Here is a 16019-nt window from a genome sequence, read left to right as displayed (position 1 = left end):
CTATTCAACATAATCAACATGAAATTAAATTTTTGGATGTGCATATTGCAATAATAGACTCTCATGTTCACACATCATTATATGTCAAGCCCACTGACAGAAACACACTTTTGCACTATGATAGCTTCCACCCACGTCCTACTGTACTTGGTCTTTCATACTCTCAGTTTCTTAGAGTTTGTAGGATCACGAGCGACTATACTGAGACATTAAAACAGCTTGACATTATGTTGGACAAATTTGTGACTCTGGGGTATCCCATTAAGCTCCTATATATAGCCAAAGCAAAAGCACTCAGCAAAAGTAGAGCTCAGTTGCTAGCCCCTAAAGTGAAGAAAGATCTTAAACAGGTAGTCCCTTGGATTAATGAATATAACATCATAAGTAGACACTTGTCACCATGGGTTAAAAGTTGTGGCCATTGGTGGCCACTGACCCAGAGATTAATCTCTTACATGATACCAGGGTCATGCGGAGTTTCACGCGTAGTCGCAATATTAAAGATATTATTGTTAAAACAGCGGGTCCCAGTCATTTTTTGAGTCGAGGAAATGGATGTTTTAAATGTCTTGGCTGCACCACCTGCAGTTACATGCAGGTGGGCAGTTTCATTATACATCCCTATTCAGGAAGGAAATTTTAAATTAACTGGCCCCTGACGTGCAGCTCTCGCTTTGTTGTATACGCTCTGTCTTGCCCATGTGGGTTACACTACGTGGGCAAGACAGAGCGCCAATTCAAGGAACGCATGGCACAGCATCGAGCAGCCATCAGAGTTGCGCTTTCAATAGGCAGCAGCGACCATTTTGCCTTACTTAAACGTAGCGTGGCTACAGTTCATTACAAGATCATCGATCATGTACCCGCCTCGATTAGAGGGGGCAAAAGAGCCAAGAAGTTATTACAGCTTGAATCCTCCTGGATTTTTCGTTTGGACACATTAACGCCTAGGGGTCTTAACAAATCTTTGGGATTATCTTGCTTTTTGAGAGTAAATCCTTTTCAATATTTACCTTTGATACCATCCAGGATCTTGGCTGGTCTGTGGTTGTTTGTCATGTTTTGTGTTCTGCATTGTATTACATGTTGGTTGTTGGTGGTCTGCTTTGTCCACCAAGTGTCTCTCACATGACAATCTTGAAGAAATACTAGGCTCACACATCATATATTTTGGTGTGTGCCATACATGGCATTAAGCGTTTCATTTCTCTTTGGCATATAGAGTGTCATGGTGTTTTGAATCATTTTAGCTCATGGCGGATTTAAATACATATATTATTTTGGGCTTTTTTGTCATTTATTGTATTATGGTGCTAGGTATGCGGTGCTTTTGTTAGCCACGTAACTTGCTTTAATATCTATACAGGTGAAGCCAATATAAAGGTTCATTTTCATTCATTAGCTCTATATTAGTTTTTCTGGTACCTGCTCCATAATTGGGTTTTTATTATACACAAGTAGGTATTTTCAGATTGGTGCTTGGTGACTTACATCATCCAGCAATTTTTTTTATTAATTTTTATTTTTTTATTTATTCCTTTTTTAGATTGATTTATTTTTTCACAATTATTCATATTTTATGTAATTTCATTATTGACTTGTTACCCATGGTTCCCGCCCATACAATTTATAGCTGATTATGTCATCACTACATTCATCACTGTATTGTCACACAGGGTATTGTATACTCATATATACATTTTTTCACTTATGCCTCATTTATGCTTTTTCTTAGCAGTTGCTTAGCAACCTTGACACTTTTTTCTGTTCATATGCAGCGCACTTTATCACACATTGCATTTTTTGTTATTGGTGTCGACATTTGTTCACATGTTTTTACTTTATTTGATGCTTGTAATATTATTCATTGTCTTATCACTGTATTGGTTTTATTGTTTCTAGGGGGGTTACCATGGTTACACGTCACGTTTCCGTCCCATCCTTTGATTGTGTGTGTTTGTTGACGTCACACATGTGCCCTTTGGAGCTGACGCTGGTTGATGACGTTTCAACATGTTTTCCGGTTCAGGATCACCGCACGCGACACGGAAGGCACGGACACGTTCGGTGGGGTGATGTTTAAACGCGTATGTTTGTAATGTATTGTTCTCTTTGACATCCTGATGAAGGGGCGTGTTGCCCGGAAACGTTGATTATGATGATGATGCAATAAACTATATTGCTTTTTTTATACATTTACATGGTCTCCGAGTCCCGCCTCGTACATTTGATATATATATATATATATATATATAAAACAAACTCATAAAATGGGTGAAACACCTAATACCAGTATACATTGACACCACAAGTAAGCAACAACATATAATATGTATCAGGGTCCATTAACTATCTCTTTAAATGTAAAGTTCGGCATTGTCCACTTGAAAAATGCAAAAAAAGACAAGTAGATGATGTACTGTGCCGCTCAGAGTTAATGTTCCTTTGAAGAAAGTAATTATGTAAAGCAGATCTACCTGCACAGGTTCTGTGTAGGTTTGTGCAGTGTCCAAAATGTAAAGGAAGAATGGATAACCTTTGGCGTGATTACTCACCCCTCCCGATGGCAAAGTGCTTGTAGCGCTGTATGCCTGGTTGCTTCTCGCATGTGGTCAGAGTAGAAAAAAAGGGGTAAATATACTAAATTGACAGTTTTTGAAAGTGGAGATGTTGCCCATAGCAACCAGTCAGATTCTAGCTATTATCTTCTAGAAGGTGCTGGTTAAATGTTAAGTAGAATCTGATTGGTTGCTATGGGCAACATCTCTACTTCTAAAAACTCTCACTTTAGTAAATATACCCCAAAGTGTCTGCCGGCAAACTATAGGGAATGCTGCTGGGTGTAGAATCCACAAGTCAGCGTCCCATCAATACGTCCCACAATCGATGCGTTTCGCCAGTTTCTCCAGGCTCTGTCAGGATGTGGAGCTGTTGACGCCTTTGCTCTCTTACCTCCACCGCGGACCAGATCAGTTCATCACTAACACCCTCAGTGCAATATGTACAGACAATTATTTTTTAGTAGATGGGGGTTTTGTAGACTGCAGTAGTAGATCATAGTATCCAAATGTTGGTGGTTTATTCAAAGTGGGACATTATTCTGTGTCCTCATATTGAGAGAGTGGCTCTGGTAAACAGTAGTTAGCATTTTTGTTTTTCTAAGATGTATTAGCCCACAGCTATTGTAGCTACTGAGCCTCTTTTCAAAGAGCAAAATAGCAGAAGCTCAACATATAAACCTCATTGGTAGCACTGCACTCCTCTGTGTGGACAAGTGCACAAAAGCTGGGTTAGCCAATGTGGACCCGGCACGATATCGCCGGCGAAGGAACCTGGCATGCAGAAAGTGCATACACAATTGCTGATGCCAGGTCTGACGGGGGGGAGGGATGTGTCATGCTGTATTCATCATGACATCATTAGCGACATCCCCCGTCGACCCTGCAGTAGGGCTGGCGGGCAATATCGCTAATGACCCGCAAGAGCGCGCATATCATGGTTACAAACTAGATGATGTACCCGATATGTCTCGCTGATCCGCGGGATCGGACGACATATCGTCTAATGTGTACCTACCATAAGATATTTATCAAATTGCACAGGCTGCCTGCAGCATTTGTGGAGGAGCAAGTTTGCACCAGCTGATGGCAGGTAATAGGGTGGTGGACGATGTTCTTTGCAATTCACAACGCTGTGCATAGTTTAAAGCCAGGTACACACTAAACGATATGTCGTCCGATCCGATGTATCGGACGTCATATCGTCCACATCAGGCAGTGTGTACCTGCTATGTCACTGATGATGTGCGCTCCCACGCGCAGTCAGCGACATCGCCCTTCGGACCTGCATGCAGGTTCAACTGATGATATGGTCCCCAAATGCAACAGGGCCCCCAATGTCGCGCCGCCGCTCCTGGCATCGGCAAGTATGTACATACTTGCTGATGCCGGCATCCCAGCCGAGAACCACTGCAGGACACGTCGGTTGGGTTCACATTGTTAAGTGTGTAACCAGCATAACAGAGAAGTGGAAAACTTTATGGGTGTTACATGCTACGGAGTGCTATCCTGTAATATTACATGAATTCTGAACCAGCTCTGACAGATAGTCATTCTTGCCCTCCACTTTTAATGGAAAGCTTGAAATTGCATCTTTCTGTGGGGGCACCTCTCAATATCAAAGAGTAGGAATGCACCTAAAACTGAATTCTGAAGTCTGGTGGGGGTCTTAAACTCTGCACCAGGGTATTTGTTTGTGCCAACATGAAGAACGAAGAAATGTCTAGGTACACTTTTCATAACAGAAAACAAAGCTTCAAATTTACAGACTAATGGTGCATACACACATAGCGATCAGCTAGCAGGACCGTAACTAAGGTGGTGCAACCTGTGCTATGGCACAGGGCAGGGGGCACTGTTTGGGCCCATCAGTTTTCCTTTTTGTTATAATCCTCACTTGTAGCTTCCTCTTCTTTTATCCCCAGCATCTCCTGACCTCCCCTATCTCTTCCCTGGCCCTTCCCCATGAGGCCATGTTACTTTTTCAGGTGCACTATATTATGTCTCTATTTAAAACATGGGGGGTGGGGTGCGCCAATGCTCTCTCTGGCACAGGGCACCAAAAAGTCTAGTTACAGCTGTCAGCTAGCTATATGACATTGCTTGCTGATCGTCATGCACCCTCCCTGGTGTGCTGGATGGTCGATATCGATCACCCAGCACACCACATACCTACCGTCGACTATAGCGACCCGCGATCGTTGATCCCTATAGTAGCTAGCTCGATATCGAGCAAGTTGACCAGCATATACGGCCGATGGACGATATCGCTATAGTCCATACGTGGCCGCGCATCGCTGGTCGATGGTAAGTTGGTAGGGACCATTTAAATGACCAATTTGAACGATAGCGGTAACTATATCATTATCGTTGAAATCGATCATTTAAATCGATACGTGTGTACGCACCATAAGTTAGACTAAATTGTGTATTAGGAGTAAAAGGGAAACATTGCTTTCAATGAAAAGGGGTGGTACTTAAGTGGTCAGAACATCTCATCACATTTGGGAACGTCACAAGTGGTGTAGGATATCACAAAAATTGGTGTTTCTGGGAAAATAGGGTGTGGGGCTTATTTTGTCCCTATCTAGCATTTCTATACATTGTGAGCTATATAGCACATGTATTTTGTTTTCGCATTTACCCACTTAAACACATTTCAAGTTAGTATGAGAGGGAGGTCAGGCATCTAGGTGCATTATTGCAAAATCATGGCATTTTGCTGGGATGTAGTCATGTTGCCGACAATCACAATGTTGACAGTCGAAAGTTCAACATCCTAATGTCAACATGGTTAAAATGTTGACACCATTAAAATATTGATACATGAAATGTTGACAGTCAAAAATGTCGGCACAACAAATTTTATGGTTGGGGTTAGGCTTAAAATTGGGTGTCGACATATGTACCAGTCAAAATTTTGCCTGTCGACTTTCTGACCATGTCAACATGTTATCTGTCAACATTGTGTACATGTCAACATTATGGTGTCTATATAATGACTGTCGACATTGCGATTGTCAACAAAACATACCAAAACCATTTTTGCTACGTGTTAGGTGTGTATCATAAATAGAGTTCAGGGTGCTTGGCAGGGCAGAATATAATTCAAAATATATTGTTTTCTAACAGGGTCTATGGAGTTTCAAGGAAGATAGAGGCCACAGGGATGCTTTGAAGCGCAGCATCCAGCCTCCAGGCTGCTATTTGGGAAGCCTTTTCCTATATGTAGTACACTATTCAAGTGGAAGAGAAAAATGAATTCATTACCATTACAATAACAAAAAAGACATTTCATAAAAATGATGCACCTTGTGATCTTATATAATAAAAAGAAATAAGCTAATACTGTACTGCTGTCTAACAGAAGTATAGAACCATGGAATGTTCTATTATTACATGTTGCAATATTTATCACTCCAGAGATAGGATCAATATTTTGTCAATATAGACTTAATTGATTTTTCAATACCCTGCTCATAACAAATGCCCATGGACACTACTGGGCTCCACATGTTAGTAGGTCCATGAACAGGGATTTCCAATCAATTAAATCCAGCCTGCAAAATACACTGCTGAATTTGGTATTCTTTTTAGTAGAGATGTGTGGGTTCAGGTTCCTGGCATCTGAACACTCCCAAACTTAAGGGAAATGAGTCGAACCGAGCTGGGGTTCGAGTATTCCTGCCTTGCTTGGATCTCAAAATTAGGCAAATCGGCATCTTCCCGGTGTCGGATCTCACGTGTTTTGGATTGCATATTAAAGTCCCTCCCTCTTGGTCGGGCACCATTTCACACTGAAGTCTGGAGGGAGAGGGTGTGAGTAGTATAGGGGCACTTAGTTTGTACTAAATGAAAAAATGATTAGGAGCACTGAAGACGGGGCACTGAGTACTGGTGGCTGGCTGCAGCACTCTGTGAGACACAAAAGAAAAAAAAACCCATAAGAGAGGACTGCAGCACTGTGTTGTTGTTTGGTACTAAAAAAAAAACCCTACTTCTAAAAATAAAAAAAGATCAGGAGCACTGTGTTTAATGGGCACTGTGAGGCACAAAAACCACCAAAGGACTGGACTGCAGCACTGTGTAACTAAAAAAGCCACACAAAAAAAACTATTATAACGTTGTCATTACTTTTAGGGTGCCATCCAGCTTTATACTAGGGAGGCTGTAAGGCAGTTTGTTCTGAGTTCAGGGGGCACTGTTCAAAATTTTTAATAATATAAAACTTGTGTGTTAAAATATATAACGTTAGGGTGCCACCATTATTAGGGGCGCTGTGAGGCACTGTGTTGTGTGTTCAGACACTTATCAAAAATTAAAATGATAAAACTTGTGTGCTAAAAATTATAACATCAGTAGGGTGCCACCATTACTAGGGGCGCTCAGGGGCACCGAGAGAGGGGGGGGGGTACTAATTACCTTGGCCCAGGCTTGTTGGAGGGGCCCAGGTCTGATGATGCCCCCATTCCCTCTTTCCTCTCAGCAGCCCAGCACACACAGTGCTTGTGCTGTGGCTGCTGCCAGCAGTCATGTTAGTACTTTAACATCTACTAACAGTGATCCAAGGAAAATAATGTTTAAAAAAGGGGACCTGAAATCTAAACAATATTTCACAATGTTAAAGAAACCATCCACATAATTTATTTTATATTTTGTGAGGCACCACATTATTTAACAGAATTATGGAGCATATTTAGTATTATTTAGTAATATGAACAAGAAGACACAAGGCCATGTTTCATTTTTAATCTTTACCATTAATCAATTGATCATTCTTTTTTATCTGCTTCCCAATAAAAACTCCACCTCCATTTCCCTGTACTGCCCTCAGGCCCCTGAGCTAGTTCCCCTCATACTCACAAACAAACATTGTATTCCTGTATGGCCTTTTCTCTTCTCAGTTGCTGCAAAACAGAACTTGCAAGATCAGGTCTTAAATTACATTTTCTTAATGAATCAATAAATCAATCAGAAAATGCTTTACCTGCCTTCCACTCCACTTACATTTCCTTGTACTGCCCTCAGGCCTCTTATCTACTGTAGTTCTTGATTAATGATAACATTCTTTCAATGGGGTTGTATAGTCTATTAAACTGCCAACTTGTCTGCCACTGCTGTGCTGCAATGTTTCATAGATGTGCTATATTGTTTTAAACTGCCGTGTGTTTGTGTTACTGCTCTGTTGCTTATGGTGGGTACACACCTGAAAGATATATCTGCAGATCGAGTGAGCAGTCTCTCAGTGCAGCAAAGCACACAGCAGCGTGTGCTGGGCTGCTGTGGATGGGGAGCTGTGCCGGCTCCCCTCCCCCTCTCTCTCCCTGCACCCCTGTGTACGGGCGATCGGCTGATCGCCCGTACACACTTGCCGATGGACAGATATGTCTGCAGACATATCTGTTCATAGCTGTGCATTACAGCCAATGCTATATGTCTGTGAACGACGTTGTTCACAGACATATCGTCTGTACACATTGGCCGACGGGGGCACGCTATATCGGCTGATCAATTGATCGCCCAATATAACGGCCAGTGTGTACCCAGCTTAAGTTTAGCCAGCCAGCCAGCCAGTCTTTGGCCAATATGAGTGAAAACAATATTGTAAGCTATGAGGTGGTCAAAATTAACTAGAAATGAATGTTAATGAGGTTATTAATACTGTAGGAACAAAAACGGCCCAAATTATATGAATTTTAGCTGTTTTTATCAATCTAAAAAAAAAAAAATCCAGATCCAAAACACGCGAGGGTGCTCACACATAAATGTCAGTTTCCTCCATCCATATTTTCAAGTAGCAAACATTACATTCTCCAAATAAAAGAAAGATGAACGCCATAATGTGACATTTAATAAATTGTAATTTTATAAGCAGTGTTCCCCTTTGGCATCTTTTAATGACGTTCTTGGGCTACGTGTTTTAGCCTTTGGAGAAGAAAAAAAAATCCTACACCAACTGTATAAATCAGCTATTAGATAATTTGCTAGCTTTCAGGTGTTAATTACAATTTTTATGGATATGATATGAATTATGTAGATGGTTGAAAATACAGGTCATGTTCATCTGCTTTTTATTAAGCTGAAGGTGGATGCGCAGAGATGGCTCAGATATTAATTTGCAGCTTGGAACTCACTGAAAGTAATTCATGTTTTGCATGTACGTTCTTAAAAACTGGTCATCCTTTGCATGTATTTTTTATGTTCTTAAAAACCTGAGAAGAGCTCCTGCCAATTGCAAGGTATTAACTACCAAGGCAAGCAATATTTACACTTGCAATATATTTATATTTGCATTGTTTATGAGTCTACGAAGCACATTCATATTTAATGTATATTAAAAGTGGGCCATTGTCAGCACATCATTTAATGTATGGCTGTTTATATTAGGGATGTGCAGGCTCGGATAGGTTCGAGTTTGCACGTGGAGTTCGGATTTTTCCCTCCAAAAAAACGGAACTCAGAACGAGGCAAAACGTCATCTTACATGGACGAACATCATCATTCCTGGTCTTTTGTCCAGGAATGATGATGTTCGTCCATGTAAGATGACGTTTTGCCTCGTTCTGAGTTCCGTTTTTTTGGAGGGAAAAATCCGAACTCCACGTGCAAACTCGAACCTATCCGAGCCTGCACATCCCTAGTTTATATGGAGTTATAGATCTTAACACTTGTCAAACTCTATAACAATTTTAGTAAGTGATATAGGGGCCCATTGTGTATGATAAAACTGGATCAATCAGTTTTATCATACACAATGAGTTTTAAAACGTGTTGCATATGATAATGGTGCTCCAGCCAATTAGCTCCTGTTATCTGTTTGAAAAATGACAGTTGGGAGCTGATTGGCTTGAGCACCATTTATCATACGCAATGAGTTTTAAAACTCTTTGCAGATGAAAAAACTCTTTGATAAATGGGCCCCACAATCTGTAAAGTGTTCCTGCATCGCCGTGTATAAACTATTCATAATAATGTGATTTACCTCTTCGTACTGTGATGTTTGTATATGCAGCCTGTTAAATTCCAGGAGTTGGACTGTTGTGTGCAGGGCCTATAATAGTTGGGAAAAAATTGGCAATACCTTTATAATATTGGCAGTATTTTTTCTCATCTTTGATAGTGAGATGATTAATTTCTGTGAGCCTGGTCTCCAAAGTCAGTTTTTGTTCATTGCGGACACATATTTTAGCTTCTATGGCAAGTATTGTCCGCGCAGGTGTGTACTCTGCTCAGGGGTTCAGATGGAAACACCACACTAAAGGCACACATCCACTAGACGATTAATTGGAGCAATTGAATGATAACGATATTATTATCATTCATAAATCGTTTACAAAAATGTCTTAAACGACCAGTGATGCGCACTCCCGCTGGTGGTTTAGACATCTATCATCGTGCAAACTTGCTGTACAACCTGACAACATCGGACCGCGGACCAGGACATGGGTGGCCAGTGCAGTGCGGATCACACGGAGTGCAGTCCGCACTACACAGTAACAAACACAACCACCGGCTAGTACACTCGCACTACCCAGCGGCAGTGTGTTTGTTTTTTTTCAGCCAGCCAATGAGAGTCAGATAGACTCTTATTGACTGCTGCACCCACTGCCGGAGCCGAGCTGGACCTCATTCATAAGCTCCATTTTCCAGCTCCTGCAGTGGGTGATGGGAGAGACGTCATGATGTCTCTCCCATTATGCAGAGCGGGCAAGCCCAGTAGGACGAAGGAGCAGATGACGACGGCGGGCGCAGAAGCAGGAGCGGGGATTCAGGTGTGTGTGTTTTTTTACGTGGTTGTCTGGCACTATTGGGGGCACTGCATCGGGGGGACCACTACTGGGGACACTGCATAAGGGAGACTACTACTGGGGGAACTATATAAGGGGCACTACATAGGTGGGAACCACTACTGGGAGCACTGCATAGTTGCGGGACCACTACTGGGGGCATAATATAAGGGGCACTGCATAGGGGGGACCACTACTTGGGGCACTGCATAGGGGGGGACCACTACTAGGGGCACTGCATAGGGGGGGCTACTACTGGGGCACTATATAAGGGGCACTGCATAGGGGGGACTGGCGGCACTATATTAGGGGCACTGCATAGGACGGACCACTACTACTGGGGCACTGTATAAGGGGCACTGCATTGGGGAGACCACTGCTAAGGCACTGTACAAGGGGCACTACTGGGAGCACTGCATAGGAGGGACCACTAGTGTGGGCACTGCATAGGGGGACCACTACTAGCGGCACTGTATAAGGGTGTATTACTGGGGGCACTGCTACTGGGGACATTGCATAAGGGGCACTATTATAGTGGTCATTGCAAGACGGGCACTATTACAGTGGTCATTGCAAGAGGGGCACTACTACTTGGGGCATTAAGGTGCATATGGAATGGAAAGTTCCCAGAGTGACGAGAAATGGTGGTGTCATGTTGTCACGCCCCATTTTCCAGTAACCACACCTTGTGACATGTGACCACACCCACTTTTTTGGCATGCGAGCCTACTTGGGGGAGGGGCTCCATTTTTTAACTTGCCCTGGGCTCCAAATATCATAGTTATGCCACTGCTGCTGACCAAACATTCTCAGAGAGATCATAACTCATAGGATAGTCTGACGACTATATCACCCTGGCACGATTCTGTGTGCACGCACTTGCGAAAAGGGAGCATGGCCTCATCTGATGGGGGCATGGCCTCGCCACACTGGGGTGTGGTTTTGCCACATGGGGGCATGGTTGTGTCCAGTGACGGCTCCAGAAGTGGGGCTGCAGAGATTTGATACTCTTGGGTCGTATTTAATTAGCCACGATAATTTCGCCGCTGTCGGCGGAATCTGCTTTTCGCCGATTTTGCGTGTTTTGGAGGCGAAAACTTTTCATGTGCGGCCTCGCTTTTCGCCCTATTCAATTCCAATGGACGCAAAAACGGGACCTGGTGAAATGCAAACAAGCAAAGTGCTGTCAGATTTGAGGAAATCAGCCTGACACCCCCCCCAAAGGATGCACTAACATTGGGGATCAATGTAGATGCCACCGAATATCCCTGCTGAAGGTATTTGGAGTACTTAAATGTTCTCAATAGCTGCTAATTAGCGTCTTTGCACAAGTGGTGAAGAATAGCATTCAGCAGGTTTTTTTGAGAAGATAACTATTCCCTGTAAATTTGGGGTACATGAAAACGGCCCTTTGCATTTAGCAGTTGTTAAATATTTTACCAGGATTGGTTACATTTTAGTGGGCAATGCAGGCATACACTATACAATTATCTATCAGATATCTGTCCAATCTGGCTGGTTGGAATGAAAATCTGGTAGTGTGTGGGAGCAAATGATAATGGACCATTTGCTCCCAAACATTGGAAAACAGACAAAAATGGTTGTTCAGACAAATTGGTTAAATCAAATGGTGTATGAGGACACATCTGTATGTGAAACACACTCCTTTTTCCTTCCCTCTAACCATTTCCATTCTCCATACCTTAACCAACATAGGGCCATATTTAATTAGCCGCGAAAAGTGCCGTTTGGAGAAAAGTTTCTCCGACTTGCACTTTTTGTCTGTTTTCGACGCAAAAACTCCATTGGCAAAAACAGGTGCAAAAGTATGTCCAGCAAAAGACAGATGTGGGGACTTGGCTCAGAAACCTTTGGACAACCCCCCCTAATGGCTAATAGGGCAAAAAAAAACATAAAAACTATTTAATTCACCCCAAAAATGAAAAAAAAAGTGTTGGAATTTGGAAAAAAAAAGTGGGGGTCTGCTACTTTGGGGGGCTCTATGGTTGGGACAGGTGTTTTTGGGATTGCAGGAGGCTGCAGCAGGGGTATTTTTGAGATTTTTTAAATCTTCATTTTAGAGACATAAAAATATACTAGTACCCATTTTCAGGTACCCCAAATTTAACCTCAGTACTTATTTTTCAAAAAAATCATTGCTTTCTATCATTTTTCCACACATGTGCAAAAATGCATATAACAGCCCATTGCACCAAAAAAAAAAAACTAAATACCTTTATTAGGGCTACTAGTACTATTCTATATTGATTCCCACGGTCACTGAAGCTTTTTATGGGGTACAGACTGATTTTCCCAAAAAGATGTCCTTTTCGCTAGTTTCGCTTTGTTAAACTTTCGCCTATCCAGGTTTTCGCATGTTTTACAATTGAGTAGTGCGAAAAGTGAGGACACGCACGGAGAAAACATTGCGGCAAAACAGAAGAATTCATTCCACTCGCAGCTACTTGAATTCGGCCCATAGTATCCCATATGAAAGTTGAAACGTTGTATTGACACACTTAGGGCTATATTTGCTAACAGGCAGCATTTTAATTATTATTATATTTTTTATAAGCCCCCGCTTCTCGGCAGGCTTCAAGGGAAAATTTAACTAACATTCAGTGTAAAGTTCGTGCTGCTCTAAATTTTTCATTGAAACCTGCCGAAAAGTGGCACTTCGTAAAATACAATAACCCTTAGACTTGACTGTATAAATCGTCTAATAGAAGCACCTTTATTACGCATTCAAATGTTCTTGCATATATTATCTTTTGTATACATTGTTTAGCATTTTAGCAGTTGTTCTTTGTTGAATAGCATACATTTACAAAATATATATATTTTTTTTTATAAATCCCCGAATTGTGCAATGTATCAAGTAACAAAGTCAGTGACAAACGTTTACAGAAATATGGTATTGCACAACTTCTAAGTAAGAGCTGTTCTAACATTCAGTGTATAGTGAGGCTACCATTCAACCGGAATGGGTATGTAATGACGGCAGTCGGGATGCCTCCTGTCAAAATACTGACAGCGTCACCCCGATGGTTGGTATCCTGACAGGGGTAGGGTAAGTATACCTACCTTCCCCCCCCCAGTGGTGCCTTACCCTAACCAAACCCCCCCTCCAAAAAAAGAAATAAATAGCGCTAACCTCGCTATGCCACCTAAACCTCCCCCCGCGGCTAACACTAAGGGCGTCTCGGGGAACCTTCGTTCGGGCTGTCGTCCTGGATTCTGGCGTCGGGATTAAGATTGGCGTTGGTATTTCAACACCTATTTTAAGACTCTTGTCTGGCTTCCAGTGTTGGGACTGAGACCGGTGGCATCGGGGGCCGCCAGTCTGATAACTACATCCTATTCAGCTTTCTATGTACTATATACAATTATTTTATAATACACATCCCATTCAGGTTCTAGGAGCCTAACAATCTTACTCACCATATTGAAACATTACATACACATGGTTTATTTTATTTTAAAAGGAGCAATTTGCATCCTGGCAAAACCATGCGGGTGGGGCAGATTTAAAATGTGCAGAGAGATCTCAAACTGGGAAGGAGTGTGTCCTAGCTTAATTATAAAACAGCATTTAAAATCAAGGCTACCCAGTATTTGCTCACTACATGCAAAAGCAGCCAGCAATTTCCATACAGCGAAGTTCCCAAACGCTGTACTCAAGGCTCCCCAACATTTCAAGTTTTAGAGATATCCATGGTGCAATGTCACACACCAGATTTGTGTGCCTACATGTAACAAACAAAAAAAAAAGAATATTTTGAGTTTAAGTTATTTGCTTTATTTTGTTCAATGTCAAGTAATGGTAATGGAAAGAACACTCCAAGTATTTGAGACCACAACATTTCAGCGAGCATTAGATCAAGGTTAGGCAGATGGCATGCTGCTGGAAAGATGATGCGCTGGAAAGTTCATAGTTACACAGAAAGAAAGAGAACACGCTACTAAGTTAGAGCAGAGCTGGGCAGATGGCATTTCTAAAGAAACTGATTGCATGCCAAGGCCAATTAACAGAGCAATCTCTTTACCAAAAAAGGCTGTGTACATTCATCACAACTGCAAATCCTAACGAGAAAATAAGGCTACATGCTTCTATGCCAAACAGTGTATATTATGTACAAGTATAAAATAGTAATTAGTCTAATGTGGAACAAATCATGAGAGTGCCTATATAGGCAAAGGGTCACCGGTCATTACCATTAATAATTGTACTAGTTTTTCAGAAGAATATACATAGCAAAGTTTGGGGGGCATTTGTAAAGCAGATATGGTGGACATAGGGTGATCAATGCTTTGTCCTATTTAACATTAGGGATAGCTCAGAGAAATCATTGATTTATCCTGCTGTCCCTCTGCTTTCTCCTTTTCCGCTATCCCAATTAGCTACTCTGGGGATAGCGATTTAAGCGCACATTATAAAACTAACAAAATCATAGCACCATGGGGTAAATGTAATAGGCTGCGGCTTTGAGACATCGGTGAGTCCTGTGCGCGGCTGTCTGATGTTTTAAAGTAGCAGTCTTTTAGTAGGCAAAGCCAGGTTGATTTGTGCCTACTAAAAGACTGCTACTTTAAAACATAGGGCAGTCTCTCACGAAACCCACCCATGACTCAAAGCTTCAGCCTATTACATGTACATATGCATACAGCAGGTAAAACTCACCTAGCTCTTCCCTGTCATTGTTAGTTGCTGAAGTGTACACTAAAGGAAATACAGTATGAAGACCATATGGCTTTTCGGTGAAGGCTTATGATAACAGCAAAAGCCATTTCAGGCTTGATATAGACCCCCCAATCATTGTGGGGAGGGTGGCAATATGGTAAATTCTGGTAGTCCAGCATCCTGTAGAGGAGTTACAGTAAGGCAGGGTACACACCTAATCGACCGGCAATCGTGCCGATGTTCAGGGCGATTTGCCTTCACCCTGGACATCACATGATTGCCGATACACACTTGAAAGATTTAATGAAAGACGGAACAATCACTATTCCGTCCTTCGTTCACTTGTACAGGCTCACATGCAATATTGTATGATTGACCGCGGGTACGCGCAAATTGGGCATACACACTGCACGATATGCCCGATTTGGCGTTCCGATTTTGCTAAATCGGCCAGGTCGGGCCGATATCGTACAGGTGTGTATGCACCCTAAGTTACGTACCAGTCAGCAGGGTCATATTTATAAACAGATCCCAAAACATGAATAACGTATAATAAAGCGACATTGCAAAAAAATTCCGTCAAGAACTATAAAATGTCCCCCACTAGAACATCTATCTTTAAACCTGAAGGACAGAGATGTATGCATAAGATCACGATACTAAAATACATATGTATAAACTGAAACCAACACGGAGTCATAATTATCATTACCTTTTGATAAAGTTGTGATTGTGCACAGTGAAACGAGTCAGGTGACTGGCTGATTCACACTCCACCACTCAGAACCTAAAGGGAGCCGACACTTGTCCACTGGTGTTCCTGCATTATTTACCACCTGCAGATTAGGCCTGTGCTACAAGAATTTGTGCTATTTTCAAATTGTATACTGGTGTCTCTGCATCACCTACACTGCCAGTAGATTGGACCTGTGTTACAGGAGACTACCCTTATACCAACAGACCGGACCAGTGTTACATGGGACTATCAGATTT

The sequence above is a fragment of the Taudactylus pleione genome, unplaced genomic scaffold, assembly GCF_031769625.1.
Source record: "Taudactylus pleione unplaced genomic scaffold, aTauple2 ptg000120l, whole genome shotgun sequence".
NCBI lineage: Eukaryota > Metazoa > Chordata > Amphibia > Anura > Myobatrachidae > Taudactylus > Taudactylus pleione.
Note: the sequence above shows the minus strand (reverse complement) of the source record.